Genomic DNA, 26,310 nt, shown 5'->3' on the forward strand with positions numbered 1-26,310 from the left:
TTAGGCAGAAGCTTCTTAAATGTATCGTATATCTGATCCTACTCTGATCAACTTCTTGGTGCCCCTCATTCACAGTGAGATGTGAATTGGGGGTATCATTAGCTGATGGAAAAAGATTTGTCAGAGTGTACACACATTCAGCAGTCTGGCAAGAATGGGTAGTGATGGATAGGTCCATCAATAAGAAAATGAAAATCATTATAGTATGAGGAAGCATCAAAGGAATTTGACAAATCTGCTGTAGCAGTATGAAGACTAGGAGGACAGACATGATAACAGATTTTCAGCAGATGAAAATTTGTAGTTTATATAAACTTATGCCACTAGAAAAAATGGCACTCTAGTGTGAGATAGCAGGACCTCATGTCCATTTGGTTACAGGAGTCTTTAGATCTCATTTATTCTACCCTGTCATTCATTCTGAGAACTACCTCTAACAGGTTCTTGTTGTATTTTGACAGCTACTAGAGCAGAATCCTGTTCTTGCCTGCTAGCTAAAACTGGACATGTTTCTTTGATACCTTGAAATACCTTGCCTTTCTAAAACCTTTATCTTGTACCTGCCAGCATGCTTAATGTGGCATATTATGAAATTCTGATCCAGAAATAAACCACACTAAGAGATATGATTTGATCTGAAAGGAGAAGGAGCATCAGGTTTGGGAGCGGGGGGCAAAGCACAGATCTTGCAGAACTATGAGCATTGTGTAGAGTGGTATCTACAGAGACTGAGTAAATAGAGGGGAGGGAGAAAGGTGAATGTGGATAAAGTGAGAAAGAAACAGAGGAGAGAAAGGTACAAATGAATTATTCTGTGGACTTCAATTGAATTACATCAGGATCTCAGGATTGGATTAGACTTGTTTTCTGGTGAACTCATCAAGGAATGGAAATGCTTTGTTAAAGCCAAAGCTCTCCAAAGGTTACTACAGACATCACTTTTTTTTTTTTCTTTTCTTTTTTTTGTGCCACTGTTCTGGAGGTTTCTAACTTCTCATTTCTTCCAGAAGCGAAACAAAACGAGAGTCTCCATCTCTTGAAGTCAGTTTCCATTACCGTTACTCCTTATAAAGTGTCTTGTGCATTGTTTTTTCTCTCTTTACTCCCATTTGTGTGGAGTGCATGTGTATGTGGAGGAATTACAGAGAGATGAGAGGCAGACTTCTTTCTTTGGATAAGTGGTGGGATTCTGAGGACTTTCAACTTATTTTATACCACTTTTTAGAAAACTTTCATTTCAACAGGTACTCTTATTTTTAGACTAAAATATACCACGGAGACCTTTTCTGTAACTGAAAATGAAATGGGGTGTTGAATGCTGCCAACTTTCCAAAACCTAAAGAATATTCAGGTACATTACTAGTTGGCTTGTCCAACTCACATAATTCTTCTCGATACACTTAAAATAATTTTCCTAGGAAAAATGCTATACAGTAGTATAAATCTTTATGGTTATAAAAAGCCATATATTGATCATGGAAGCAAGGTCGTGCAGGCTATGGAGAATGGATTTGTGTAGGCAGGCCAGAGAAGAGAACAGGGTGTTTGCAATTTTCCAGATTTTGCACTCCCAGTATTCTACAAAGACAGTCCTGTAATGTGCTCTAGTTTCCAGAAATCTTTGCGCTCTGAAATTACGCACCAGGATATACGACCATTTCTTATCTTTGCCCACATTCTGTTTCCTGAATATTGCTCTGTTTTACAGTGGATTTATTTCATCATTCTGCTGAAATCCCACATTTCTGGGAAAGGTCTGCTTGTTGAGCATTATTAATGCCATGGTTGTACATTTCCCATGGGGGCCATTAAATGTATCAGAAAGACATGTTGGAGACTACAGTCTGGTCTTTGACCTGTGTAATTTTGCTTAAGCAAAGAGATGGCAGGAATGTATTATTTGTAGACTCTAGAAAACCAGATGAAGTAACTTTAAAATATTCTTGTCCATTGCTACAAAAAATGCTATGACAGGTTAATCAGTTTCTGATGGAAACTGATAGTGGGTATTGTCAATTGGAACTGAAATCAAAGGACTGGGCAAATAAATTTTTGCTGCAACACTTGGCCTCTGGCCATTTAAAACAATGTTCTTATGTGATTGAGAACAGCAATGGCCTGTGACGGGCTGCTATGCTGAAACTAAACACTCAAAAAGTTGTTTTTTTTTAATCGCAAAATAGACAATTCACCTTACTAAGCATAGCATTAGCAGGATAAGCATTTCTTCTGACAAAGGAAATCGGGGGTGGCAAAACTAGACTACTTCCCAGACATTTGCAGATACATAAAGATTTGTAGGACTCTGATCTTGTTACAGAAAAGCTTCTAGTAAAATTTAATGCTTGCACAGGGAATTAGATCTTCCACACTAAATGGTTAATTGCTTTTTGGTGTCAAAAGGAGTCTCAGTTGAAAGAGTCCTTGCAATGATATCTTCAGCTTGATCAAGTGAAATTCAACAAAACACCGTTCTCCTCACTTCCCATAATCCGGGTGGCCATGGTCCTACATGACCACCTCAGGTCATGTGTAATTCATTACTACCAATTATTTTAACTACAAAAAAAAAATCTCCTAAATATCCTGGCTACATACACAAGACTGTAATGTGCAGGAACAGTTTCTATTGACTGTTTAAAAATAACTTATGTACTATGTGATCAATTATGGAGCAGGAATTGCCTCATAATCTCTGTGACACTGCAGCCAGGATGTTTATCAATGCATTAAAACATAAGAATTGAACCTTACAGAGCAGGACCTATCCAGGTAATATCTAGATGTGCCCAAAGTTCTCACCTAGAAAGCTCCTGTATCAGTCAAACACTTGTGAAGGTAACGCAGAGTTCAATCACTAATTTTAGGTTGGTATATTGTCTCAGACCAGGCTATTATCTCATCTATGTATATGACTAGCTGGGGAGTTTCTGGACCACCCAAGGAATTAGGGGCTTCAGTGGACTGGATATACACACAAGTACAGGTTTAGAACTCAGCTACACCAGCGTTACAACTAGCAGACAAACTCAAATTTCATTCTTAGAAATAATTTACAAGTTGAGTTCCATATTCTTAACACTTGGGCAAAGTGGAAAATGAATACTGTGAAGTCTTAAGTAAATGTCTTCCAGATCTGCTTGTGAAAAAAATAGGGAAAAAAGTCACAATGAAATCTGTCAGTCATGACAGAAGGATGACAGTATTGGGAGCAGAAGAAACAGCAAGTGTCAGAATATTTATACGGGGGGAAGGGAACCTTGCCACCCTAATATTAACAAAAAAATGCTGGCAGGTTTTCAGACATGGGCTATGATATGTGCAAACTGGTATTTGTGGTTTTAGCAGTTCGGGGTTCTGTCCTGAAGTTAACTCATATCATACAAATCTATTTTTTTAAGTGGTAAGGCTTTCCAGTCATAATGGGAAAACTTCTGGTTTTAAATCAATGTCATAACTGAGAGCTACATCTTACGTGGATTTTCAAAGCAAGCTGAAGCTATGTAATGAGTTAAAAAATCTTAGGTATTTTAGGATTTGATATGGAGGTAAAAAATAGTTTCTATTGTATGCAGTAGAGGTGAAGCATAGAAAATGCTTCAGAGACGGTCATTGCAACAGTGTCCTTCTAAGATAAGCAGACAGTCTCCTAAGTAGTTTATTCTAGTGGACTGCAGTACTAGGGAGCATTGCTGTGGATGTACCATCATCTTTACCTGAAAGAAAACTGCTAACAAATTCTTGCAATAATAATGAAATAATTTAAAACTTGATCTGATTTTTTTTTCCATTCAGCAAACAAGAAGCTGCAATAAGAACAGAAAACTCTGCTAATTGTTTCTCTGATTTGGGATCTGAAATGAGTTCTACAGAGGTTAAAGGATAAATCCTGAAGAATACCTTAACAGGTTTATAAGAATTTTGTGTTCCATTAAATTTATCTAGATCACACAACCTGACTATCCAGGTTGCATTCAATCCCACTTTTAGCTGTCTAGATTTGTCGATCAGAGCTGGAGACACCAAGACTAAATATATTCTGACACATCTCAGATTTGATCATGAACTCCTGACTGTTGTTGGTGCTGTGTGAGAAGTTCCAGTGGAGAGGCAGGGAAACAGAACAATTCCTGTTCTAATAGAATACCTGTAATTGAGAATTGAACAAGCTTACTTTTTGGCAACAGAAATTGTGGGGAAAATAGTAGACGTATCGGAAAAACTCTTCCAGTATGAAGCTGTATGGGAAGTCTTAAAGTAAATGCAAAACTTGTTTCCAATTTCTGGGATGAAAATAATCTCAGGAAACATTAGGTAGGGTCTTGAATCAACCTGAAATGAGACACAGTGAATAGGACATACTTTAAGGTCCTGTGAAATTACATGACCACCAAAAGACACCGTCCAGACTCCTCCTGCCATTAGCAGAGTATTTTCTGTGTCTGCACCACTCTGTCTTTGGGTTGATGTGAACATTTGGGCTGCCACACAGCAATTATCATTTAGAACAATGAAAATTAATAACTCTTCAGAGTTATTTTTCAGCTGGGAGGGTTCCCTCATCCATCTAGCTAGAACAAGGGAAGGCTGACACCAAAGCAGAAGTAAGTGACAGATTCACTTTCTTTCTTTCTGTGGTAGTGCCAGATTATGCTGCCTTAATGCAGTTTCAGAATACATTTCAAGGTAACTAAACAAACTTATTGAAAAGATACGTGCTTAGTATGGGCTAGTAGGCTTAAAAGGCAGGGGAAAAAAGACAGTACAGAAGCAACATGAGCATATCTTTGTTATGGAACTGAAAGCAAGAAGAAGTGCAGGAAAGATGACGTTTTGCCATACAGATGAAAAGTTTGACTTGGGAGACATGGTTACAAATCGTCCTAGCAAAACTGATATAGGCTGAATTGTAAATAAAGAAACATGCCTCAGAGAAACATGTGTCATTAAACCAATATTCCTTCCTAATTGCAGACAACTGTGAAATGCCCTGCCATCCAACACCTTATAAAGCAGAAGAGGTCTTTTTCTTTCTATTTTGTATTAGGAGAAGTTGATGAAGTTTTATTAGAATTGTTATACTGTTTGTTTTGGTAATTCATTGTCTACAACTTATTAAATTAATTTGATTTCTAAGAAGTCAATTATGAAAAAGAATTTTCCAATGAATTATTTTGGTCACTCCAGAAATAGAAATTCCAGTTTTATTTCAGACCTCCAATTAGCCTGCCTTTATATATTTTGTTTCACAGTTTGTGGATCTTGCTCAAAAGATTACTGAAATAACATAGAGAGAATAAATAATATCAAGCTTTAAGTTTCTAGCACACAAATATTTGATTTCCCACAGTGGTTATAGAATAATTATCTTTAAAATTACCAATTTGATTGATGGGAATTAGGTTGTTTTCTCAGATCAGTCAATCTTTCCTCAACTTCAGACTTTTTGTTGTTATATGATCTGTGAGAACTTCAAGGCTAGGTGCAAAGCACAGAACAGTTTTTTAGAAAATCAAGGCATTCCGGATTAAAATGACTTTTCTATCTTTCTAGTACAAATAGTGCATTTTTTGTGAGTGTGACAGTGTAATAGTTACGCATAGAAAAGTTTAGCAACTCACGATGTTTTTAGCGCAAGATTTTGAGTTTCTCATATGCACAGTGACCTTAAGTACTAATTAAGGCAAATAAGATTTTGGCATACACTGTCCTAAAGGTATTTAAATATAACAAAAAAGTGAAAAAAATAATAGTGGCCCATTTGACAATGAACAAAGTTGTGTTTCTAAAACAAATTCATTTCCAGACCCTTTGAATTTCTCTGATTTGTTTCTATTCTATTTTCTTGGTTTTGTACACTGAATACTTAATTGCTTTTCTTCTATCATTAGCTTATCCCATTAATCGAGTGGGACTGGTAGAAAACTAATACAAGAGACTGTTAATGAAGTATAGATTCATAAAATAGAATTCAGACTCTGTTTTACTCTAAGAAATGATTACATTCCTGATCCAAAGGGTGAAATTAGGAATGTCCCCCACCAGGATTCAAGGTGTTTTTTAATGTAAATTTGTTCTCTTGAAGTGAGTTTTTTGAAGTTTCCTTCCAACGTGGAAGAAACACAGTCTGCTTTGCCCTGGTTCAAAGGGGCTGAGTAGACAGAAGATATGACGTTATATAAAACAATAGCCTCGATGCAGGGAGCCAGACTTGACATTGGAGCCAGCTGGCACAACCAGCTGACCGGTCTGCTGGGGTCTCCACACAAAGGGTCAGGTAAGTTGGACATGCACATATGTGGTTAATTGTTTCCTTATTTCTCACTCAAGTGGCTTTGTTCTTAATCAATAGTAATTTGCTTTAAGAGAGTTGTCTGGCTGCAAGACAACAAGTGGTCTAAGACAGTCCAGGAACATCAGAAACTAGGCCTGTTATTGTAATACTGAGTTAATTGCTGAACTCTGCAGCCAATGTGGGGTCTGTTTAGAGGGTTGAGTATTAGGAGAAGGTTTCATGCCACCTCACCAGCCTGAGACCTCTGGGAACTAAGTCAGATGAAGCCAACAGGAGCCTGAGGACTTAGTAGATCTCTTGACCCAGATAGGTCCTGTTTAGACAGTAATTGCCAGGTTTAAGTGAGGTGAGAAATAGAGCAGAAAAGGGCTACTTCATGTCAGCGGCAAAACTCGTGATCTCAAGATGTCTGACTGAAAGCCAGGAGAAAGCTCCCATGGAATCAGTGACTTTTTAGAACTTCTTATTTTATTATAGAAACAATGAGAGCCAAAGCATGGTGCCTGGTGCCGAGCACAGTGCACTGGGGAAAATACTGAGCAAAGTCCAGCACTGGCTGTTTCCAATCCAATTCCAGTTACAGAAATTTAGCCCAGCATTATTGTTCTGTCTTTGTTCCCATAAAACTCCTACTGCCTTCAGCTAAAGTGCTGGGAAGGATCTAAATATGATAGTTTGTTCTAGAAGGAATAGCAAGAAAAGATGTCTTGGTATCTGGCCCACCAGTACAAATGGGAAAAGGCTCTCAGGAGCTCATGACTTGGTATTAAAATAAGACCTGGTCATATTAGAAACTTCTGGTGACTACAGGACAACAGTTTTTAAATGACACAGTCCTTCAAGAGACTAAACATTCTGGCCACCATATGTGGGTTTCTGCCTGGCTTCCCTGTACTCCAAACACAGTAGCTTGACAAATTAAAGTAATACTCACATGGGATAGCTGGTTCTCTGAATCACAGGCATGTGGGTGAACCATGTGCTTTTGGTTAGATAGATAACTTCATTTCTGCTATCCAGTTGGACTATTTTGGTTAACAAATGTTGAGGCCTGTCTCTTCTGCCATAGGAGACCAAATATCTACATGTTTTCCAACTTCTCGTAGACTGCAAGAAAAAAATACAGCGTCAAATCTTATCCAACACACTTATCCAACAGACCTTCTTGCTTCCAGGTTCATACATTATCCTTTCACTGCATCACAGGTTGAACTCATTTTAGAATTTTTTGCAACATGCTTGCACAATCAAGGGGAATATTTTTGGCCCTTTGTAGTACTCTACACAGAAATAAGCACCAAAAAAAAATCCTGTCATTCGCTTAACTTATGAAAACAGGACATTTGGCTAAGTCAGGAGTTCAAACTGGAATCATAGACTGTCCATCTAGAAGCAGCCATTTCAGACTCAGAGGGCCACTCTTCCAGTGTGAGGTTTAGAAGTTCTATGCTGAGCGGTTGGCTGTGCTCCACCTTGGAGCTGAGATCTAGCACAACACCCAAGTGCTTACTTGAAAGTCCATGATAAATACTGCACCAAACTGGGCCCCAATCATCTATGTCACTGCATGTCCCTGGTACTTGTGCTGACTATACAAGAGGGATGAATTTCAGAAGTAACCAAACTGTGAACAAAAACTGGAGGAATGTGCTGCCATTCTGTTAAAAACCAAAACCAAAACCAAAACAAACCAACAAACAAAACTCCCTGCAACTTCTACAATTTTTTTGACTGGAACAAAGCAACACTTCCAATTTGAGGACCAAAATGTCTCTCTCTTGATCTTATCTTGATACCCACTCCACACTTTTGTTATTTCTGTAAGTAACGTGTCTATGACTGAAACACTGAAAGAAACTTTCCTTTCAGGAATTCTCACTATGATCTCAGTAATTATATTTAAAGATTTCCTTTAGAAAACCCAATTTCTTTCTTGACAGGCTTGGCAGCTTATTCCACTTTTTGAATACCTTCAGTGGTCTAAGGGATACTTGCAAACTTTGATTTGGTCTTCTGATAAATTTAGCTTCCTCTTTTCACTCATTTCATTTCCTGTTCAGTTTCCAATATGTGACACCCATTTAAGATCCTTCATTGTTTACATATGTGTGTTTATTTACTTAGTCATTAATGATAATGAAGTCCAGGACCTCAAAGAAACATGCAATTCTTCTGACATGAAAACCTTCAAAGCAAGACTTACTTAGTGAGGAACAGCTTTACTGACTTTTAAGACAAGATCCCATGTTATAAGATGAAGGAACAGATTGTTTTTCTACATACAGACAAAAAGATCAACTAATGTAATTTTTATTCTTTCTAAGAATATTCAGAGAATAAAAATTCAATGACTGTAACTTTAAAAAAAAAAAGTAGTGAAAATTTTAGAGATTCCCTGAAAACATCACACATTTAAATGCTGAGCCAAAAGCAAAGTCAGGGAGAAAAAACGTTAAATTGTGTGGGTAAATAGGGACCCAATGCTCAGTTTCACTCTGGCCCTGTATCACTCTAATAGGGTAGGTGTATCTTTACGTAGTTAGCCATAGGCCCACGTTTTGTCAACTGTCCTTGCTTTTGCCTCTGCCGAGCATCAGCTGATGTGCAGTGCTTTTCCCTGCTGTGGGATTCTCAAACTACCTTTTTGAGAGTCCCACTCTAAATTACTGGAGTTGCACAGGGAGATTGTATGAAAAACCGAAAATCTGGGAACTTATGCCTCTTTTTTTGTGAACTCTGACCTGCTGAGGTCAGATTCTGGGATAAGGGAGAGTAGTACCTCTCTGAGGTGCTGCACACACTCAAACAACCACGAGTTCAACTTGTCTTGTTGCTCTTTATGTGTGACTCTATGCCTCCAAAGCAATGGGGATATTTCAGCAAACTTTTGGGAAATAAGTCTGCTTGTTTAATCAAGATACCAAGACATACCAGAGATTACTTTCAATTGAGGTAGCCAAGTAAAAGCCAAGGATCTGAAGTTAGGAACTGGATTTAATTTTGTATCTGAGTTTGCAGATACAGAAGGAGAGAAAATCTGTGCATCAAGATTTAGCAAAATAGTCTCTGGAAAACACCAATTCTGAGCTCCAGTAGTTCAAAACTGGCCAACTGGCCTCTGCCTATAATACAGAACTAGGGAATTCATGGTTGTGGTGGTTATGGTTAATTTATCTTCTTTAAATATTTTTAATTTTTTTAGATTAGTCTTTCTTTTTTTTTTTTTTTTTTTTTAACTTTTATTGCATCTGCCTGCCCATGTATTAGCCTTTGTTTTCACACTCTCCAACAGAAGGGAGTGCACTGCCTTCTGCATTTGTGTATATTGGCTGAGGGGTGTCACTGTCATTTTCTTATCCTATTGAGGCAGGGTGAGTTTAACCAGAGCTTCCTCAGAGTTTACTGGTGTCATTGTTCATGCAGGATGGCTGATAATAGAATTTCCTTTCCAGAAAGGCCAAACAGGAAAAGAAACCTCTTTGCAATTATACAATGCTCACATGGGAAAACTGAAGCCCCTCTGTTTGTGCTGCTTCTCAAAGCAAAGAAAGGTCCATCTGCTAAGGGGAAGTAGAACTCAGAAACCAGCACTTATCTTATTAAAGTGAATATTGTTGATTTTTTTTATTATATTTTTTTTAAGATTTCTAAGTGAAAACTACATAATTTTCAGAGAAGGGTACATTTTTTTCAATTTTTTTTTTCTGTCAGAATAAAACCAGAAATTACCCCACCTCATGACTGTTTGTCATACCATTTTTCTAACTGAAAATAAACCATTTTAAAAGCACAACATGAAGCCCTATTTCTCATAGATAGCACTAGGCATGGGCAAGATAAACAACTCATTTGTGAAAACAAAAACCCCAAAATTATCCTATCCACTCTGAGAGCTGCAACAGCTGAAGGAGTACAAGGAGTACATGGGAATATGCCATTTTGTTTCCTTAGTGACTGTGTCACTTCTGCTCCTCACAGGATGCCCTTTTCTTAGCTAGAGCATGAAGAACCTGGCCCTTCCTCCTTGGGCACAATTCAATTTTTTTTCACAATTCTGAGGCGCTTAAGCTGTCTTGGTATCTTCATTCATAACCCTCCCAGACACAACATTATAATTAGGATGGTGGTGGTGCACTAAGCTCTTCCACATATGTTGCCATTCCATCATCTGGTGCCAGCACAGAACATCAAGATGACTTTCTCTGCAGAAGATGCACCAGGAATAAGGTGTCCACCCACACTTTCAGATCTTTATGCCATAAGTACTTGGAACTAGATTTACCCTTCTTGGGCAGTAATGCTACACAAAAGGTTGACTGAGAAAATATCTGAATTGAAGAAACAAGACAAACCCAGTCCCTTATGGGTGCCTGTTGTTGCTGCTGGCTCTCACGAAGGGGAGCTGCAGGTCCTGATGGGTTAGCTGAGTGGGTGCAGTGGTGGGAAGGCAGATGAGAGGTTAGAAGGAAAAGAAACAGGGAAAAGAGCTAGGGGCCTTGAAAGACTCTGAGGTGGGAAAAAAGCAGTCTAGAGGACATCTCATGGGATGTTCTTTAGCTGGAAAAATATCTCACTCTGGTGGTGTACATGAGACATGTTCTCCAGTTACACTACACTTTAAAGCTGAGGTGGGACATGGGAACCATCTTGTTCTGAACATATGCCTCAGGGAAAATGTTGCATGATAGAGGAGCCTGTGCAGCCACAACATGAAATATCTTCTACGTCTGGAAGCAGATAGTAATCAGGTACTTTGTAAAGTCCCAATTGCTGTGGAGTCCAAAAAGACACAGTTGCACTCATTTCCTTTGAGGGGTCTCCAAATGGAAGTAAAAGCCTATTCAATCCACTGTGATGGGTATACAGTGATATATTCCCATTGGTGCAAACAGCCACAATATCTGAATACTTTTCCACAGCATCTGAAAATGCTCATCTAAGCAAAATCGCAACCCACCACTTGTTGAGAACATCTTTGAAATTAAGATAGTAAGTAAAATTTCTGGAAGGAGACGAAGAGGAACCAAATGATTCACAAAAGGATTAGAAGTAGATACCTCAATTAATTTTTTTCTTCTGCTTTGGGATCTATTTCTTCAATATAGTAAATTTAAACATTAATCCCGGCTTTCATCTTTACAAACACGTGAGTATTTCTCAAACACAGTTCCCTGAATGCACTCAAATATACATAAAGCATTCAGAGCAGTGATGTACATATTTTTACATATTTGTTTGTCACATGTGAGAAATGGGGGAACTATATCACTGATGTTAGTTATCTGCTTTTAGTTTCAATTCTGCACAGGTGACACAGAAAGCCTGATCCTGTCTGCTGTTGAAGACTAAGTCACATGTTGAAGTCAAAAGGAGTTAAAGGTGAAGTCAAGGTTTGTCTGGACAAAATTTTAAATATGTTTCAGAATCTGCAGGTCTGAATGAGAGGGGTAATTAAACATATTAATTTCTCAGGGAAATCAATGGAAATTAAGGTGTTGAATAGTTTATAAACTCCTAAGGTTTGTGTGGTCCTGTTTGCACCTCCACCTCCACTGAGCTTAGCAGGACAGGGTGTCAAACTCTGTATTTCCCAGAGTAAAGATGGTTTATTACCCCATATTAATTTATGTCTTTAAAAATAGTGGGAAAGCAGCATTGTCAGCTGCAGCAAATCTGAGCAAGATCTCATCATTGTGTAGGCTACAGGGGAGTTGATACTGAGCTTGCTGAAGTCAGTGGACAGGCTCCAGCTGAATTAAACAGGCTTTGAGTCAGATCCAGAAAGGCAGTAGGGAATTGTAATCAGACGGTTTAAACTTATCATGAGTTTGGCTTGGAAACTCACAGAAAGCTGTCTCATCTGGATGCGGAAAGACTTGGTCTCCTGACTGCTGTCTAGTAGTAGATGCTCTCATTTTTCCCAATGTGAGTAGCTTCTGCACTCAGTGTGAGCTAAGATCCACGCTAATCCTAAATGTCTGGAATTTGATGAATAACAACAGTATCTTCAGTGGTATAATATGGCAGGTTTTATATGGCGCTTTGCCATGCACTACAATTTTGGACTGCGAAGAGTTTAAATCACATGATAATAAAACAGACTTAATTTCATGCATGTTTACCAAAAATTAGAAGACAGCAGGAGCTCTGAGAAAGATTACTAAATAAACATTTTTGAATTTTTTCAGTCTATGTTTAGCCAGGCTATCGGTTTCATCAAGAATGTTTTGAGAACATTTCTGTTTTTTTTCATGCTGTGGAAGTGTGAAAAAGTATACCACTATTTCAAATTATTCTTCTAGATTTATATTAATGATATTGTAAGCAGATCCATTTTACTGGCATGTTTAACTTAGACTATGTAATACATTGGAAAACAAATTTAGAGAGAGTATTCCCAGTTTTCTTGGTCATTTTACTCAGCAGTTTTCTGAAAGAGCTGTGCACAAATGGTAAATTCTTTGTTTCACTTCTAATCAGAATATTTATTTTAAAGATATTAACTATGTTGGAATCTTCTATCACTGTGAAAAATCAGTTTACTTAATAAAGTAGTAAAGACTTGGCATAATTAAAAGGAGAAATCTTGGCTCAACTAAGTTTTGAATGCACATAAGCAAAAGGGAAGTAAGTAAGGAAAGACAACATACATAAAAAAAGTTTTATCATAGTTCAAGATACCAACTGCTTCCCTATTTCATTTCATCAAAACAGAAAAGATATTCAGTCTGGATTTAATATTTATTGTGACTCATAACATAATATTAGGTAACTTTTTCCTTAGTATGTGTAATAGTAAAATAAGAATGAGAGAAGACTAACTAGGATGGAATAAACACAGTAACACCAAGATCCAGGTTTAACAGGGTAATGTTTATGGACACAGAAAGAATTTTCAGGCACATAGATGTAGGTCTAGGTAATAAAATAAAAATACATCAGTGATGTATTTTGCCCCAGAATATCTTACATTTATATGACGTTTAATAATCATAAAGGTATTGAATACAATTTCACATCAAATATAACACTTTCAAATAGGTTGCCAGGAATAAATATCTGTGCCATACTATATAGCACGCAGATACATTTGTGCTGTAAATATTTATTGACAGGCCTGTAAGAGATGTAAGATGTTTTGCATGGATGCAGGGACAGGACCTGCAGTCCTGATGGAGCAGCTGGAGCAGATGACCCGCAATAATGAACTTACCTGTGAAGGGAGATGGCAGCTTTCAGGCTCCGCACCTTCCCAGTACATGCTCTATGGCAGCGATGCTGGCTTTAGAGATATGACAATTTTCAGGTGGTTGGGCTGCAGGATGCATGATGAGACAATGGGAAATGAGTGAAAATGAAATAGATTCTTACTTCACTCACTAAAGCACAGCTTTCAGTTGACAATGCTTGTGAAAGCTTGGTATCTCAATTTTGGTGTACCTTGCAGGAGGACAGAGTTTGGTTCACAGATCCAGTATGGGAGCTTTGACATTCAGCTGTTGGGGAACTTTCAGCTGTAGGTCACAGATTTCTGCTAAGAATTACCTGTGCACCTATTCACAGTGAAACTAATGAAATCTGGTTGCTTACAGATTTTTTTTTTTAACAGTGTGTTTGGCTTTTCTGTTGTCCAATTAGGTTTTTCTTGCAGCTGAAGCATTCATAACATCTTCCCCTTAGACTCTTTGCTGTTTAATAAACGGTAGTTCATGCTGCAGCCTTTACTTCAGTGTTCTCCTTAAGGTATACCAGACTGCCCCTGCTCATGAAATAAGCATAAACTTAACAGCTTTGAGATCTCTATCTCTGTCAAATGTAGCTGAACTAGGCCAATGTATTCAGAAATTATTTGTGAGGTGCATACATATAGAAAGAGATTATATAATTCTTTTTTGCTTAGGAAAACAGGATTAAAAAAAGCTATTTTCTAAGCATTTCAAATGGTGAAAGAGCAGGTAAGATTTTGGAAGAGGCTATAGCAAAGTTCATAATAGGCATCTGTAGATACATACAGGTCCCCTTGGAGATGTTTATGACAGATGAAAAAAATCAAAATAGTACAATCACATGTAATTTGTTTGTTTGTTTGTGGGTTTTGACTGTTTGTTTGGTTTTGTTTGTTGTTTTTTTGTTTCCTTCTGGTTTTTCTTTCCTCCAAATCGTCTGGACAGGCTGGATCATTGGGCTGAGGCCAATTGTATGAGGCTTAACAGGGTCAAGTGCCGGGTCCTGCACTTGAGTCACAACAACCCCAGGCAGCACTACAGGCTCAGGGAAGAATGGCTGGAAGCTACCTGGCAAAGATGGATTTGGGGGTGTTGATTGACAGACAGCTGAATATGAGCCAGCATGTGCCCAGGTGGCCAAAAAGGCCAACAGCATCCTGGTGTGTATCAGGAATAGTGAGGCCAGCAGGACTAGAGAAGAGATTGTGCCCTTGTACTTGGCAGTGGTGAGGCCGCATCTTGAATACTGTGTTCAGTTTTGGGCCCCTCATCACGAGAAGGACATTGAAATATTAGAGAGAGTGCAAGAGAAGGGCAAAGAAACTGGTGAGGGGCCTGGAGCACAAGTCTGATGAGGAATGGCTGAGGGAACTGGGGCCATTTAGCCTGGAGAAAAAGAGGCTGAGGGGAGACCTTATTGTTCTCTATAACTACCTGAAAGGAGGTTGTAGCATGGAGGGTGTTGGTCTCTTCTCCTAAGTAGCAAGTGATAGGGCAAGAAGAAATGGCCTCAACTTGTGCCAGGGGAGGTTTAGATTGGATATTAGGAAAAAAATCTTCATGGGAAGGGTTATCAGGCATTGGAACAGGCTGCCCAGGGAACTGGTGGAGTCACCATCCCTGGAGATATTTAAAAGGTGTTTAAATGAGGTTCTTAAGGACATGGTTTAGTGCTAGAGTGAGGTTATGGTTGGACTTGATGACCCTGAGGATCTCTTGCAACTGAAATGATTCTATGATTTTGTGATCAAAACCAACAAATAAAACCACTGTGTCCTGAGAGAGAATGAACTATGAGCAAGCAGTCTGGGGCAGAAAAGGCCACTTTTATTTTGGAAGCTTTTCCATTCACAGCATGGGAACGTAAATTTATGTGGAGACCATGAGACAAGCCAACAGATTATTAACTTCACCCTTTGCTTGTTTGTACCCTGCCTTCTACTAGATGAAAGAGACTGGAAGGCTTTTTTGTTCTGTGGATTGTTTTCCCCAAGGTACACTTTGGATACTTTGGGGCTGAGATATGTTTTATATAATTTCCTTGGGTGCTGTCACATGTGATGATTCCTGCTTTGAAGTGTCATCACTTCTAAACGCATCAGAGGCAGCTTTCCTATTCCATCTGAGCACAAAAACTCATTTTTCTTCCTAAAAAGCTTCTATCAGTTCTTGTCTGTCTCACACAAGAACTAAATTTTCCCTCAGATGTCTCCCATTTTCATCACCTATGACATTTACCAGCCTTGTGGCCATATTGGAGAGATCTTTTTCCTCTTCTGATGGTTGAAGAGACTGTGAGGGTACCTTCCTAAAAGCTGTCTGGGTCCTACTAAGAGGTGAACCTTCGTGGCTAGTCCCTCAAAGGTAGCAAGACAAAAAGGGAAGGTATGCAGTGGTCTTATTGGCAGACCTGAGTCCAAACGAAAGCCAGATAATGAAAAGACTTCCTGTTCTACAGTCCAAAGTATTTAAACTGTTGACTAGCTGCTCCCCGCTCTCTAAATAATACCATCTCAGAACTGCTGAGCTTGTGTCATTACCACAAGGTGCATCAGTTTTTGAGCAGACTGACCCCAAGGTGGTTGCATGTGAGCTAGAGTTAAAACCAAATTTTGAAAAGTTTACAGTTATTTCAGGAACTAGAATGTCCAGTCTTAGGTATAAAACGTTGAGTCACCACATTTCTGAATCGTTAAGTCTCACACACCTCTCTCTCCACAGTTGAGATGAAAACTCTTGATTTAGGTGGCTGCAGGTTATGCATACATCACAGTGAGAGTTCACCTGTGACTATGGGCAGCACATTTTGAAAAGCTACAGTAAAGTACCTTATGCAAATACTTGATTAAACCCTGCAATTCTCATTTGTCTCTTCAAGAGTCCCATTTAGACTGACAGCACCACAACTTCTTGTTTATTTACATAACATACAGATCACAGACAGTGCTAATTACAGGCTTCAAAAAACTTATGGAAAGCATGGAGGAAAGGCCTTTAACCCTTTATTCTACATGTCTTCTTGTCGACATAGGACTGTTCTGCACGATTTTCACGTCTAAACAAGCATGCTGAATTAAGGACCTTCATAGGTCCTTCAGAGTATTTCGGTAGCTCAAAAGTCCTTTCAAGGAAGTTCTTCCTGTTACTGCAATGAATTTAAATGTTTATCTTACTTTCATACAAGCACTTCTGATTCAACTGTTTATATTGGCAGCCTCACAGATGATTTTATATTTGAGGAGTTTAGTGATCTTGAACAGGCTGTCTGCTCTATTGGGCATTGCACTTACAGTCTGAGGAACCCATATGTTGGTATGTATACGCTCTATATGGGAAAATGCTGGTTTGCACCATGTGCAGATGGATGTTGTGACAAAGGTAGCAGCCTAACCTGTCAGGAGAAGTTATATGATTCTGCTTGTTATGCAAAAGAAAGCGCACTGTGGTATGGGAGGGAGGAGGAACCTCTCCATGGAGGGGATCTGAGCAATGTGCTGTGGAAAATCCTCCCTGGAGTCTCTGTGATGCTGCACAAATGTGGGGTTCTCAGCGTCTGAGGGGATATAAGATTTACTCACTATCTATGTTCCTCTTTTTATTCTATCCTATTAAAACTGTTATTTTATTAAGCCATTTTGGTTTGGGCCTTTCTTATTGAGATCCAGCACTCCACACCATCTCTCTCTCTCTTCTCATTCCCTTGCCACATGCATAAAACTATTTTATCACAGACATATTGACTGCCTTTCAGTTTTACTGGAAGTCCATCATGATGGAAAAAAAAAAAAAAAAAAAGAAAAAGGCAGCAGAATTTGAGACTCCTTTGTTTCTTGTATTTTAGCCATTTTCTGGTTTGTGGCCTCCCACTCAGAACCGGTTAGCTTTTCTAGAAACCCTTCTTTGGGTGATTTATGGAGAACGGATTTGATAATTTAACACAAAGTCTGACTTTTTGTTTTCTTTCACTATGTATCATGTTTCAGCAGTATCTGTTCTCCAAGTTTTCCTTTCATTAGTTGAATTATATGGCTATGATAAAACAAACAAAACTTCCTAAACAATTTGTCCTTAATCCAGCCATGTGCTTCATTTCAAGCATGCAACTAATCTCAGCAAAATGAATGAAGCTATTAATGAATTTAAACATATTTCCAGGTGAAAGCTGGTATGAATTATCCTATTACCACTGTCCGAAGCCACTTGGTTGTGCAAGCAAAACACTATAATGAGCCAGCCCTTCAATGTAAAATGTTATTCACAAAATATTCTAAACATATGATAAAGAGTGCCAAAAAGGGGCTATTAAAAGTAAGATAAATAAAGTAAAAGAATGGCCCAGGAGGAATGCTGGATTACAGCATTTTTGATATGTGTACAACTGAGAAACTTAAGGTATTAATGAAGTGATCTGAAAGGGCATGTATATCCCATAACAGGGTTTTTATACATAAAAAACATCTTCCATTTAAAATACTACTATTTATCAAGCTATATAACACATTTTATCATAATGTATACTATTTTAAGCATGCACGCAGGCAAAAGTTTAAAATTTGTGCGTTATCTTTTACAATGACTTGCTTTAACATTATGCTGATCTATCAAAACTTAAATTTATAAGGATAATAAAATAACTCGTTCTACCAAATGCCGTGGAAAGTCTAGTTCTCTGCTGCAGGACCAAGTAGCTGAGTCTCTAGCTAGAACTGAAGAGGAGCTGTCTATTTTTTCTTCTTGAAATGGTGTGTGGCTGGTTCTCTCCTTAGGCTTCACTAATCTCTACAATCTACTAGACCTCATTAAAATTTAAGATAGGACATGAGAGCTGATAGGCATTGCAGGTCTCCTTCCTGCCTTGTGTGATGCAGGAGATCTGTGATCCAAAAGATCAATATCAGGTTTCTAAACTGCTTTTTTGGCACTAGTATATGTTTTCCCCTGCTCCGCTGGCTGGTAGCAGTCTCTCTCCTTAGTCTTCCTGGGGTTACCTGAAACACAACAGCAGTAGTTGCCCCAGCATGTTCTTTGTCCTTCCAGAGGTTACTGCCTTGTCACAGGGAGAGGTGGGTCTTCTTGTCTTCTTACCTCAGCTTCTGTGATTCACTGTACTGAACAGGTAATAAATGGTTGCTCTGAGGCAGGTAACAAATACACTGTCACAACAATGCAAGGTAAGATTTCAAATCAACCCAACAGGACTCAGCAGAAGAGATTTGCCAAGGACCTTCAAAGACTGTAAAGTTTCAAATATTTGAGTGGATGTGACCAGCTGTTTTTATATAGAAACATGTCAACATTCATTGCTTATTTCCTAGAACCAATTATTTATGTCATAATGTGTGCTACTGTTATCAGTAAGTTAAATATATTTTCTGTAAACTGTGCCTAAATAAATATTGTAAATGTGTATAGATGGCTAGAAAGAATGAGGCTGATGATTTTTGTAGTAACTTTCTTTTTCTGAAGATCAGTCTTATCTACAACTTTCAATAAAGACAATTTTTAGAACCAAGCTCCAGCAATTGTCTCATAAACAAGGATGGCTATTTAGACCAAGTGTCAGAAGAAGAACTGTGCTAAACTTCTCAGCTGTCTCTAACCTTTAGGAATCGAACTGTTGTGCAGAATCCACTGCTTTTACCTCAGTTTTGCAGCGTATATGAGGACGGCTGGTCATCTGAGATTGGGATCCACAGAAAAGAGCTTGCTGAGCAAGCAGCTGGTAGTAAACACTGGTGACAGGGTGTGCCAGGAATTCTCTGGGGTTTAGGACATTTATTTACACAGCTGACAAAACCTCCCTTTCCATCAGGATTTTCATCTAAGTCTTTTCTTTCAAAATATGTCAAAAGCTGAGTAAGCAATGGAAGACATCACTCTTTCTTTTGAAATTAGAAAAACAGTAATATTCCCTCCCACTTCAGTTTCTGTGTGTTCGGATGGTTCAGTGATGATGAAGAGATGGACTTTTGTCTCAGGGGACTTAAAACCACAGTACTATAGTGCAGAAGATAGTTGAAAGCACCAGATCCTCCTGGACAAGTTGTCCAACTGTGGCATGTGCACATTCACAGTGCACTGGGTGAAAAACTGGCTGGATAGCCAGGGTCAAAGGGTTGTGGTAAATGGGTCTACACCTGGCTGGCATCTGGTCATCAGCAGTGTTCCTCAGGGTTCAATTCTAGGACCAGTTCTCTTCAATATATTTGTCAATTATCTGGATGCAGAAGCTGAATACACCATCAGCAAGTTTGTTGATTACACCAAAATGAGAGGTGCTGTTGTCCCTCTTGAGGTACTAGAGGCCTTGCAAAGGGATCTGAATAGATCCCTGATCCCTGAAAAGATACATTGGGCAACAATTAATGGTGTGAGATTTAACAAGTCCAAATGCCAGAGATTCTGCACCTGGGATGAAGTAACACTGGACACAAGTATAACTTGGGACAGGGTGTCTGGAGAGCAGCCCTGCAGGAAGGGATCTGGGGATGCTGGTCAACAGCAGCTCAGCATGAGTCAGCTGTGCATGCCCTGGCAGCCCAGAGGGCAAACCCATCCTGGGTTGCATCACACAGTACAATCTGATGGTCAAAAGAGGTGATTGACTCACTGTATTCAGCATTCGTGCAGCCTCATCCAGTACTGGGTGCAGTTCTGGGCCCTATAGTTTAAGAAGGATTTGAAGGTACTTGAATGTGTCCAGAGGAGGGCAACAAAGTTGGTGAAAGGGCTGGAAGGAATGTCTGATAAGGTGTGGCTAAGGGCTTTGGGCTTGTCTAACTTGCAGAAAAGTAGGCTGAAGGGGGACTTCATCACTCTTTACAGCTTCCTGAGGAGAAGAAGTGGAGAGGGAGGTGCTGAGCAATTCTCTCTGATATCCAGTGGTAGGACACATCGGAATAGTTCAAAGCTGCACCAGTTAAGGTTTAGACTGAACATTAAGAAGCATTTCTTTACCAAGAGTAGGGTCAAACGCTGAAACAGGCTTCTTAGAGAGGTGGTTGATGCCCCAAGCCAGTCAGGGCTTAAGAGGCATTTGAACAATGCCCTTCATAACTTGCTTTAACTTTTTGTCAGCCCTGAGTTGGTCAGTCAGTTGAACTAGATGATCGTTGTAGGTCCCTTCTAACTGAAATAGTCGTCTTACTGATGAAGATATGCTGTTCTACAAGAGAAATAAAGGGAAATAGCCTTGGTGTTAGGGAAAAACAAAGAAACAAACCAACCAACCAAACAAGCCCAAAACACATTAAGTTGAACATGTGTAATAGAGAGATGCTTTTCTGTAAGGTGATGCACCTCTGGTCCAATCTCTTGTCCAGTGGCAATGCACTGAACAGTCACTGAATTGTTTTAAGAGAAATTAAGATAATTACTTTCTCTCTGAAGAGTGTTCAGACTCTGAGGGCTGTGTCCACTCCCTTGCTCTTCCTGCGATACTTCCCACATTGTGGAATGGCTTTAAGTAAGAGGGATAGAATATTTCTAGACCATTCAATTTTTCTCCATCTGAAATATAATCTGGGCAGCTAGAGTTTATTCTGGGATGTAATAGAGACTGAGAAGGGTCTTAAATCCAAGTCCTTTTCTTCCTCACTGGCTGTGCTACGTGATAGTCATAAAAGGTAGGTGATGGTGAAATTTGCATCATTTAGAGTAAAAAGGGAATATGTTTCATTTTATTTTTTTTGGTAAAAGGTTGCACAGCCTACCTGCAGAAGAGATTTTTCACCCTGCTGCATGAAACTGCCTAATTTTAAAATGGATAAAATACATAAAATGAATCCAAATCATTAACATGTGAATGGAGACTAATAAATGTCTCCTTCTCTGGAGATATTCAAAAGCCTCCTGGATTCATTCCTGTGTGATCTACTCTAGGTGAACCTGCTTTAGCAGGTGGGTTGGACTAGATGATCTCCAGAGGTCCATTCCAAACCTAACCATTCTGTGATTCTGTGAAATGTATTGTAAATTCGTGTTGTCATTGGTACATTGTGTAGCTAAACTCATTGACATTTTGAGACCATTAGTACAAGCTGCCATTTCAGGTCCTAACATGAAGAAGAACTGGTGGATCTGAAAACCAGTCTTTTATCCACATCACATATCTATTGGTTTAATGAAAACATACCTCCATTATAAATCTCCCCTGCAGATCTTGTCTTCTGTATATGATTAGCTTACCACAACTACACAAAATTTCTTATTTTTGTTGACTAGAGGTTTTTTATGACAGTGACCAATGTCTCAGACTAAAATCACAAACTATTTATTTTAGAAGTATGAAGTGTTATATTAATCACCTTTCATTCATTATGTTTAGAAGGAAAAAGTTTTTAGTAATAGTGAAGGGTGAGTAGGCTTTATCTCCCATCTAAAGATATTTTACAGGTCTTATAAACAACCCAAGAAAATTCTTGCTAATACAAAAATTTTTATTCTATGAGGTAGTTTTGTTCAGCAACATCTTTCTTACTGAAGCTGATTCTAATAAACTTCATAGTTGATTCTTGAGAAACAGACACTGTCAGGCAGCAATAAAAGTAAATAATGTACTGTTTGATTAAAATTCTAACTATCTGGATGCAGATCGTTTCCAAATTCTTGTCACAAGTAGCACCGTCCAAAAGTGCTGATCCTTGCTTCTAGTCACATTCCAAGAGCTTTGGATGGTGTTTCAGTGAATAGTGGTGACTCATTTCAGCATAGAGTCATCAGTTGGACTTGCAATTTAGACTTCAAGAAAGCATCTCACAGATGCCAAAGCCACATGTTTATTTGATTTATTTATATTTGAGGGGAGAAAGCTTCTTTGGAACCCCTCTCAGAGTCTGAGGCATCCTCTTTTCAGATTCCTCCCCTGCATCCCTGTGGCCCTTGTGGTCCTTTTGGCCAAAGGGAATGGGACACACCTTTTTGAGTTGCCAAACACTTTTCAGCCTGGAGTAGGAGTCCCTGCTGTCTATAGCTAAGCATAAGAAATATGGAAATGTGACCCAACAGACATAAGCACCTTTGGGAATTTTCCTCATAAAGTACAGTAGAATGCCTCTTTCACAAATGGGAGTCATCTTTCATTTTTTTAGATTGTGGACGGAATTCAGTGCATGAATTTATAGTGTGTTCCTTTCTGTATGGTACTGGTGGCATAATTTTAATCATTGTGATGGTAATACGTGAGTGTACACCTCTGTGGGGGTGATGGTGATGCTGGAGATCTGGATATTTTCTGTATGACTCCTTTTATGAGGCTGATGAAATATGGATATCCCCTCTCCAGTTTCTCCATCATTTTGTTTATGAGTGCTGGTGCAATGCATTTGAAAAACTGTTGTTTTGCATCACATTCAGACAACCTAGCCATGAAGACATGGGATCCCATATCCAACATCACAAGCCATCTACGTTCTTTCAATTTCTTTTCAAACTGCTGTGAATTACTACATTGCATGCATGGCAGCTGCTTGTTAACACCTACACATATACAGGTTTATGCACACACAGACAGCTGTTGTGGTCTGAAAACAATTTTCAGTAGAAATAATACTTCTAATGAGAAGAGATATGAGGAGTGCAAGGGGCAGTGGATTCATTCCTAACTAAATATATTTTGGGATCAGTTTAGAGTGAGAAGGATATTGGTATCAGCTTTTATCTTGACTACATGTGCCATCAGGCAGGCACATTTTTCTTTTGCCCACTGAAAAACTTGACTGAGATTTGTCAAAAGCCATGCTTCTGATTATGAATACAAGAAAAATAACCTTGGTAAGACAGTGAACTATGTCCTTTGACTGAGCTGTGCTCAGTGTGGGGCAAAAAAAGTGTAGAAACTCTTTTTAGCTGAGGCAGGCTTAATCAACAAGGGGCAGCAGACTCACAGTCTATTCACAGTATTAATTTTGTTTGAATTATTTTTTTAGTAAAGAGTCAAAAACATACATGATAAACTCTAAAAATGACAGGTGGCCCTACATAATTTTGCAAGTGCAAAAATGCACACAACACAGTGCCCTTACTCAAAAAGTGCTTCTTTACTGAGACATGTGGCAAGTTTACTGTTTAATTACATTCCAGGTGTCCTAGCAAGCTGTGCCTTTTATACATATGTCTCATATCTGAATTGACTTGAATACAGATGGAAATTTGGAAACATGGAATTTCTTAGAATATGGTTTGGCAGTTCAAATCATTATGTTGATGTAATTCAGGGCAGACTTAAATACAGACTATTAACGTTTCTGAGGAATAAAATCATAGAATCATAGAATAGTTTGGGTTGGAAGGGACCTTCAAAGATCATCTGGTCCAACCACCCTGCAGTGAGTGCAGGGCATCTTCAACTAGATCAGGTTGCTCAGAGCCCTGTCCAGCCTGGCCTTGAGTGTCTCCAGGGATGGGTCATCTACCATCTCTCTGGGCAACCGGTACCAGTATTTCACCACCCTCATTGTAAAAAAATTTCCTCCTTATGTCTAGCCTGAATCTCCCTTCTTATTTAAAACCATTACCCCTTGTCCTATCGCAACAGGCCCTGCTAAAAAGTCTGTCTCCATCTTTCTCATAGGCTCATTTTAAGTACTGAAAAACCACAATAAGGTCTCCCTAGAGCCTTCTCCTGGTTGAACAATCCCAAATCTCTCAGCTGGTACTCACAGGAGAGTTGTTCCAGCCCTTTGATTATCTTCGTGGCCCTCCTGTGGACCCTCTCCTATGGATCCATGTCTTTCCCATAATGACGACTCCAGAGCTGGACGCAGTACTCCAGGTGGGGTCTCACCAGAGCAGAGAGGCAGAATGATCTCCCTCAACCCTGCTGGCCATGCTTCTTTTGGTACAGGCCAAGATATGACTGGCTTTCTGGGCTGTGAACACACATTGCTGGTTCATGTCCAATCTTTCATCCACCAGTACCCCCAAATTCTTCTCCTCAGGGCTGCTCTCAATATCTACATCCCCCACCCTGTATTGATACTGGCGCTGCTCTGGCCCAGGTGCAGGTCCTTGCACTTGGCCTTGTTGAACCTCATGAGGTTTGCATGGACCCACTTCTCAAGCTTGTACAGGTCCCTCTGGATGGCATCCCATCCCTCAGGCATGTCAACTCAGCTTGATATCATCTGCAAACTTGCTGAGGGTGAGCTCAGTCCCAATAGATATGTCACTGACTGAGATTTAAACAGTACTGGTCTGTGTACAGACCCCTGAGGGACATCACTTGTCACCAGTGTTCCATCCAGACATTGTGCCATTAATCACTACTCTGTGGCTGTGACCACCCAGCCAGTTCCTCATCCACCAAACAGTCTACCCATCAAATCCATATCTCTCCAATTTAGAGAGAAGGACGTTGTGGAGAACGGTGTCAAAGGCTTTACAGAAGTCCAGAGAGATTACATCCATTGCCCTTCCTTTGTCCACTGTTGTAGTTATTCCATCATAGAAGGCCAGTAGATTGGTCAGGCAGGACCTTGGTGAAGCCATGCTGACTGTCTTGAATGATCTTCCTGCCCTCCATGTGCTTTAGCATAGCTTCTAGAAGGATCTGTTCCATGATTTTCCTAGGCACAGAGGTGAGGCTGACAGGCTGGTAGTTCTCAGGGTCCTCCTTTCTACCCTTTTTAAAAATAGGTGTGATCTTTCCCTTTTTCCAATCACCAGGGATTTCAGCTGACTGCCATGACTTCTCAAATATCATGGAGAGTGGCTTTGGCAAGTACATCAGCCAATTCCCTCTGGATTCTGGGATGTATCTCATTAGGTCACAGGGACTGTGTTCAGGTTCTGTAAGTGGTCGTGAACCAGATCCTCACATAGTCAGAGGGACTTTGCTCCCCCAGTCCCTGTCTCACAGTTCATTTTCCACTCAAGAAGTGTGGGAAGAGATCTGGCCTGAGAAGACTGAGGCAAAGAAGTTGTTGAGTACCTCAGCCTTCTCCTTATGCACTTTTACCTGTTTGTCAGTCTTGCTCATCAGGCAGGGCATGCTTTCTTTGAGCTTCCTTTTCTGGTTGACATCATAATAAGAATACAAATCTGACACACTTTCTGGCTAAGACAGTTCCAATCATACCTTCATCAAAGATCTAAAATTTATTTCTAATGAGGTTTTTGAATAGGAAATTAAAAAATATTTGGGCATACTTAGAAAATTAATTAATGATCAATGGAAGCATTGATAGGATCAGTCAAATACTGTTTTGGTTATTTAATTAAGTAATTTTTTAGAATTTCCATGAACATCAGGCAAAACTAATCCTGATCAGCTTGTGCTAGCTAAACATGGGAATTTTACTTTAAATGAGTAATATAAACTTCCTGCAACAATGAAGAGAACAGTTTAGATAAGCAAAGATGAACTCCTGAGGTGACTCTTTTTCTCAATTTCTTTTTACAATAAGCTTTTAGATTCTTTTGAACTGGACATCTAACCTCTAGGCTACTGAAAACAGGCAAAATAAATTCCACTATGACTTGCTCTAATGGGTCTACCCAGTCTCAATGGCAAAGCTTTTATGAGTTAGAAGATCATAAGACATATTTGTTTTCTACAAGGACATAAAAATACATTTATTGTATTTTGACTCTTTGTTTTTGGAAAATGATAGTTATAGTATAGTGAGACTATCTAGAAAATAGTTTTAGTCAGTTTTTAATTAATAGGAACAAATACACTTTTCACTTTCAAGTTTTATGTGCATAATAAATATAAAATGGCAGAGAATATAATTTTTGACAGTATCTTTAAAAAAACCCCATATTACACACTTACTGAAAATGAGATAA

Source organism: Columba livia, chromosome 1 (genome assembly GCF_036013475.1).
Source record: "Columba livia isolate bColLiv1 breed racing homer chromosome 1, bColLiv1.pat.W.v2, whole genome shotgun sequence".
NCBI classification, from domain to species: domain Eukaryota; kingdom Metazoa; phylum Chordata; class Aves; order Columbiformes; family Columbidae; genus Columba; species Columba livia.